The 6,000-nt window shown below is 41.6% G+C and overlaps 1 long non-coding RNA gene across 1 annotated transcript; it reads left to right on the top strand.

The window, feature by feature from the left end:
- Window positions 1-606: 606 nt before the first annotated feature.
- Window positions 607-4,454, top strand: LOC142771346 (uncharacterized). The gene is made up of 3 exons (XR_012885874.1): window positions 607-718; window positions 3,753-3,788; window positions 4,438-4,454. It is a non-coding gene; the product is annotated as an uncharacterized LOC142771346 (long non-coding RNA).
- The last annotated feature ends 1,546 nt before the right edge of the window (window positions 4,455-6,000 follow it).

The following is a 6,000-nucleotide window of genomic DNA, read 5'->3' as shown; positions in this document are numbered from 1 at the left end:
ACTGGACATACGTGTTACGATTGCAAACCTCCACATTGTAAGTGCCAACTGAGTATGAGGGTAACAAATAAGTATTATTTGTTGTGGCGTGAATCTTCAAACCAACGTTACGATTATGAAGGACGCCGTAGTGAAAGGATCCTCTCATGGCGATCACCAGGGTTTCTTTAACGTGCGCCTTTGTATAAGTGCATGGGCGTGAAGAACGTTTGCCTCCGTCTGAAGTGGTGCCTCTGCGGGGGGGATTCGATCCCACTACCTACGGGTCTGCTGTCGCGCACCGTAACTACTAGACTCCCACGGTGATCGGTATAATTGACCACTTTCACTCAAGTATTGCCGGCAGCTGAGGTCGTTGTTGCAGCTATAGCGCAGAAAGTATCAGCAGCATGCTCCCCTGCATGTCCTTTGAAATTACTTAGCGCGGTGAAGCAGTAAGTTAACCCAAGAAATACATCAGAACGCGCAAACGCTGAAGTGCAAGTGCTGACACAGAACACCTGTGTAAACGATGAAGGTCACGTGTAATTTATTCGTTTATTTGTTCAACGAGCGGGGCGCGCTTTCCTAGTTCTCGTACTGGGTTTGATTACAGGGTCGTCCAGATCAGCCGCTTGGCAAAGCGAGGATACGCCTAAGGCTGGTTGGGGAGGCCCTGCACCATCGTCGACAGCATCACTGCCCCCACAAAAAACTACTGCATCGCCACCCAGTGTTGGTATGTATATGCCTTAAAAGCAAATGCTCACATAGATTATAAGAGAACATAACTGGCTGTCGCCACTGCTATGCATGAGACATAAGTATTTATTTATGTAGCTGCTCACGTTACAGTTTGACCTTTCTAATTATTGTTCGCAAATCACAAAGGAAGGTTTGTCAACTTATGGAGAATACCTTTCGGGATTTTCTCATGTCATGCATAAAACACCGCAAAAGTTCAAGCGAAAACTGACGATGTACTGGTGTCACTCACTGTGCTTGACATATTCTAAAAGATGCCACCACACCAAAGGGAGCAAAGCAGTCCTGATTGAATGCGGGAAACTTAATGCGTTGCTAGCGCTTTCGAGGGTAAATTATGAAAATAGGAAGAATACAAACACGAGGGGAGGATGCTAGCCTTCAAGAAATTTCACCTTCCACAAAGTAGAAAAGAAAGCACGCCCCGAACTCCTCGCCGCTGCTTAAGTAGGTCTCAAACATTATTTAAACGTTTCTTGTTCGTACGTCTAAATAACACATGAGAGGTGAAACACGATGTGCATGGTTATCGCTTTCATAAGTGCCCTATTCTTAATGTAATCATGCGAATGCTCGCACCTGCGAACGACAGTCCCTTAGCTTGTCGTCCATGGATCACCCATTGTTACCAACATGCTACAAAATTAAAGATGCCACGAAGAACGCTGGTATTGCAAGCAAATAAATGCATAACATGCTGTTTCGAAAAAAAAAAGAGCAATCCTCTTTTGTTAATTGTGTTATTTGCGTCCTGGTTACTTTCTGTGACTTTGTTCTGCTTTAGATATAGCACTGAGATCCCGCATTTAGCATCAGTCCAAAAACTAGGAGACTCTTAAGGTTCGCCTTTAAGAGCTACACGCGATAGCGCAATCCGGCCCCTAGTGCGCCCTTCAACCGCCAAGTGCATACATATTAATGTGTTTTGTTACACACATGCACACACGCACACAAACGCACGCGCGCGCAAGCGCGACATATCTATGTAGTAATGGTATAGAGGTTTTCGATCTATTTAACAGCACATTTATAACAACGTCCTCAAAAATATTGTACAGTGATTTAGCCGCATGATCTTGTATTGTGAACTGCGCAGAGGCGTGAGACTTGTCTTCGTGAATGGTCATATTCTGTCGCCCGTCTAGCATTCGTTATCTGGCAATTGTTCGACATGTTCTTCTGGAGACCTCTTCCGGCCAACCGCAAACACCATCGCCTTATTGTCGGTGAAATGGCAACTGCAGTACTTCACTTCTTTAATGGTGTCATGAAAATTCAAAGCTAAATCTCTGCAAGTGTTATGGTTTGTTGAATTGACATTTCCTTGAAGGAGTATAAAGAGTCTCACATGCCTCACAGATTGCAGCACATTATCTGGTGTTTGCTGTTTGCTTAATTGACGCCTCAGGAAAGGAATGATAGGCTTTTTCGCTAGATGGACATAGTTGTCCATTTTTTTAGCTGTTTGAAAGGTTCTGCGTGTTTTAGCGATGATGGCCGCACTATCCCGGCGTTTTTCAACGTAGCCTCCCGAATACGCCTACAAATCGCCGAATGGGCTCGTTTTCGTCGTGACACCTGACGAACAAAATGCGTTACAAAGACTCCTTCCACTACATGGCATTTATGTAGCTTTTTTTTTCAAAGCACCTGCGAATAACATCGTGGCTTTGTGGTAGGACACCTGCTTGCCACGTGAACGGCCCGGGTTCGATCTTCGATGGGACTAAAAATTTTATCCGTTATTTTATTTGCATTTTTCTCGATTTTTCGTTCACTGACGATTTTTTGCTCACAACCAACGGTGCTGACGCCGACGGCGGAATTTCTGCGACAACACCTCTTTAACGCTTTTGCGGTAATAAAAAAAAGACGCAGCGTTTCGAGCAGTTACGCAAGTGAACAGAAACAGCGCCCATTCTGCTGCGATTGTTTGTCTGTCCAGTAATCGTGGCTACATTGTGGTTGCAGTGATATCTATGTTAATGAGTGGCGCGGTTATGACCGCACAAATTAGTAACAGTTCTCTGATGCCGGTTTCATTTAGATAGACGTCAAACAAATTATTAGCTTATCAATAATACTAAAGGCCTTTTTCTATATTTTGTGCGGGTTTTGATGGTTACTTTCGCACAAACCGTTTTCGCAAAAGGCTAAGAAAAACAACTTGCTCAAGTGTAACGCTTCTTAACGTAGCTATCATGACCGAAAGGTATGTTTGGCTTGGTTTGGCGAAGATCACCCAGAGGTTAATATTCAGTAATTGCATTGCAGTTGTGCGCCATTTTACAGGGAACGTTAGCGGAGTAACACACACTTCATCACCTGAAGTAGGCTCTTCATTGTTTGTTTGTTTGTTGGTTGGTTCGTTATCGTTCGCTATGTGCCGTTCGTCGGCTCATCTCCCCGCATATATGAGTGCTTCTACTCTACGCACCAGGGGAACAAATATCGTGTCCACCCATTATCAGACAGACAGGTTGTCGCTCTGTCTGTTTCTATTGCCAATAGAAACAGGCAGCATCTGTTTTTGCATAGAAACAGACAGCGTCTATTTCTATTGTCATTGAGCGATCTAACCACTCACATCACTGTGGCCGCTAGAACTGGCGGAAAGGCACATGGAAGAGCACGCCGGCGTCTGTATGCGGTTAACCTTCTCCTTGTAACGTGCTTCCGAGGCGGCGAGGAAACTAGCAAGAACAGCTGCGACAACTCTCCGTAGTGGATCACGTGGAACGACGTCACATATGCCACACTTGCCCGCCGCCTGTTCAAGGCCATTGCGACGAGATGAATCACCTTGAGGAACACGGCATAGAAGAGCTCTCGCTGCAAAGTTCTTCTTTTAGGAACACTGAACGCTTCCAAGGCATTATTTATGCTTCTTCAGTATATTTTTGAGAGATAGCTTCATGAAAACTTATCACCTACGGTTTCTATTTCGTTTCTCATGGCTTCGTCTGTTGCGAAATACTCGTTTCAAATTATTGCTTTTTTTTTCACAGCGACCAGGCCAAAGGCCACAACAAAAGTCACAATGGGTAAGCTTTGTATAGTGGACCTTTCTTGCGACCCTTTGAGCGAAGCAATAAGGCTAAGCGTATTTAAAATCATAGATACATTTGTCAGTATCAAAACATCATGAAAATTAGTAAACTCACTCAGTGATGAGAGTTAAGGATAATTGCTTGAGTTCTACTCGTACATCGAGTAAAAAAAAAACGTAAGCTCAAAACTTCAAGATAAAGATTTCAACTTGGAAACACTAAGCATAGGTGTGTGATATCACCAGACGAAAGAAGCAAAATGTTTTATTGTATGCGTAAACAAAGCAATAATACCATCATTTCCTCAACGTGCATACTTCTTTTCCTTAAAAGTGATAATTACCATATTAAAAATATGTTGAAAGACGATTGCAAATTTCTGTTGTCAAGACCATTTTTTCAGTTGTTAAAAACAGTGATTCTGAAGGAAAAAAACACAGTTGTGTTTCCTTTATTCACATGGTGGTGTAAATAAACAATCGGATCGTTCAGTGGATACTTTAATGGCTTAAGAATCTTGTAGTCAATCTAAATATTTCATGTAACGTAAACCTAAGAGTTTAGATGCTCTGGCAAGCAAATGAAAGGGCTCTGATTTTGCTGTGAATCAGCAGATAACAACGTTGACCTGCATTGTTTACAGCCACAACGACGACCACGTGTAAGCTGTGTACATTTTCTGATTTTTAAATTAATTATTGTGTTGCCATGGCTGCCTTTTAAAATAAGTATATGGCAGAGCCATGGAGTTATTTAGCCATTCTACGCGAGAACAAATCGATTAGGTAAACGCCGATAATAAATTAGATTTTGTCCTCTAGCCAGTTTGAAGTTTTAAAAGCTTTGGAAAAAAACTAAATGCAAGTACCAAAAAAGTGCGTCGAGGAAGTTTGTTGATAAATTTCTGCAAAAATGAAAATCAAAAGACATGGTCCTGTTTAGGCTATTGACAACTAGCGTATCGCAAGGTAATAGCAAGCCGAAAAAAGAAGAAGATTGAAACTTGAAGACATAGCTATCACAATTACCTCAAGATATATAAATAAATAAATATATATATATATCCTCCTGAGTTCCAGCTATGGGGATTTGTCCAAAATATTGGACATGAAATACCCCATCACTACAAAGATCTCAGCATGTTTTCTTTCTCAAAAACCACTTGTCCAATATTTTGGACATCTACTGGCGCCCTCCATGAAGTTTTGTCAAAATTGCGCCAGGAGATCGCGAAACAAAGAAGAAAACATGGTGGCGTTCAACAGGGCAATCTTCTAGAAGTTAAACGGCGAAAGTTAAGGTCCACTTTTCTGTTGGTTTTTTATTATTTGTTAAATTTTGAATAACAACTTGCAGTTATTCCGGAATTTGTCACACTTTTCTTCAGTAACTTCGCTTTGTGTTGCTTCAGGCCCACTACTTAACGCTTTAATTAAGTTTCAGCGTCCAATTAGTTGGACATCACGCCATACCAAAAGCACAGGCATCACGGAAATAATAAGCTTCACTTTTTATCTTCGTCATCTACACACCCAGTTATGAATGTTTCAGGAAATTCCGTGGACCAAAATCCAACCCGGAAGCCAGGAGGATATATATATATATATATATATATATATATATATATATATATAAGAGTTCCGGCTGGTGGAAAAGGCGTTGATGGACTACCTGTTTGGCGGATGAACGTAAAATAAGAACAAAACATTACGAAACAACAGTGACAACCATTAGGTTGTTCGTGGAACATGTTGCAATGATAATATTAATCGCTCAAGAATTCTATATGCAATTGTAATGTTTATTTTTGCGCAATCAACTCCCGATTTCATTAACTTAGAAATCGCTTTACAGTCAACTATATATATATTGTCGCGACGTGAAGACAGAGGTTGTAATTGAAGACGCTGAGAAAACAGCAGCGAGTCGGTCCTTTTATTAACCGCGCGCACCAGAGAGTTTCTCGTCTTTCTCGTTGTTGCGTTCTGCATAAAAGCGTGCAGATGCGCGTATGTGCTGTCGCTTTCGTCTTTTTCGCGGTACGCACGTGACAATATGTTTACTGTGCCTTGACATTTATTCGATGAGTCCAAAAAATAACAACTTACAATATTCCGTATAAATACCAGCTATAGATGACGGAGGCGCTGACAAAAATCAAATTAACCGGCCTGAATAAATCTTTATTTCTCATTACCAACACATG

The sequence above is a fragment of the Rhipicephalus microplus genome, chromosome 9, assembly GCF_043290135.1.
Source record: "Rhipicephalus microplus isolate Deutch F79 chromosome 9, USDA_Rmic, whole genome shotgun sequence".
NCBI lineage: Eukaryota > Metazoa > Arthropoda > Arachnida > Ixodida > Ixodidae > Rhipicephalus > Rhipicephalus microplus.
This window is presented reverse-complemented; position numbering and strand designations above follow the sequence as displayed.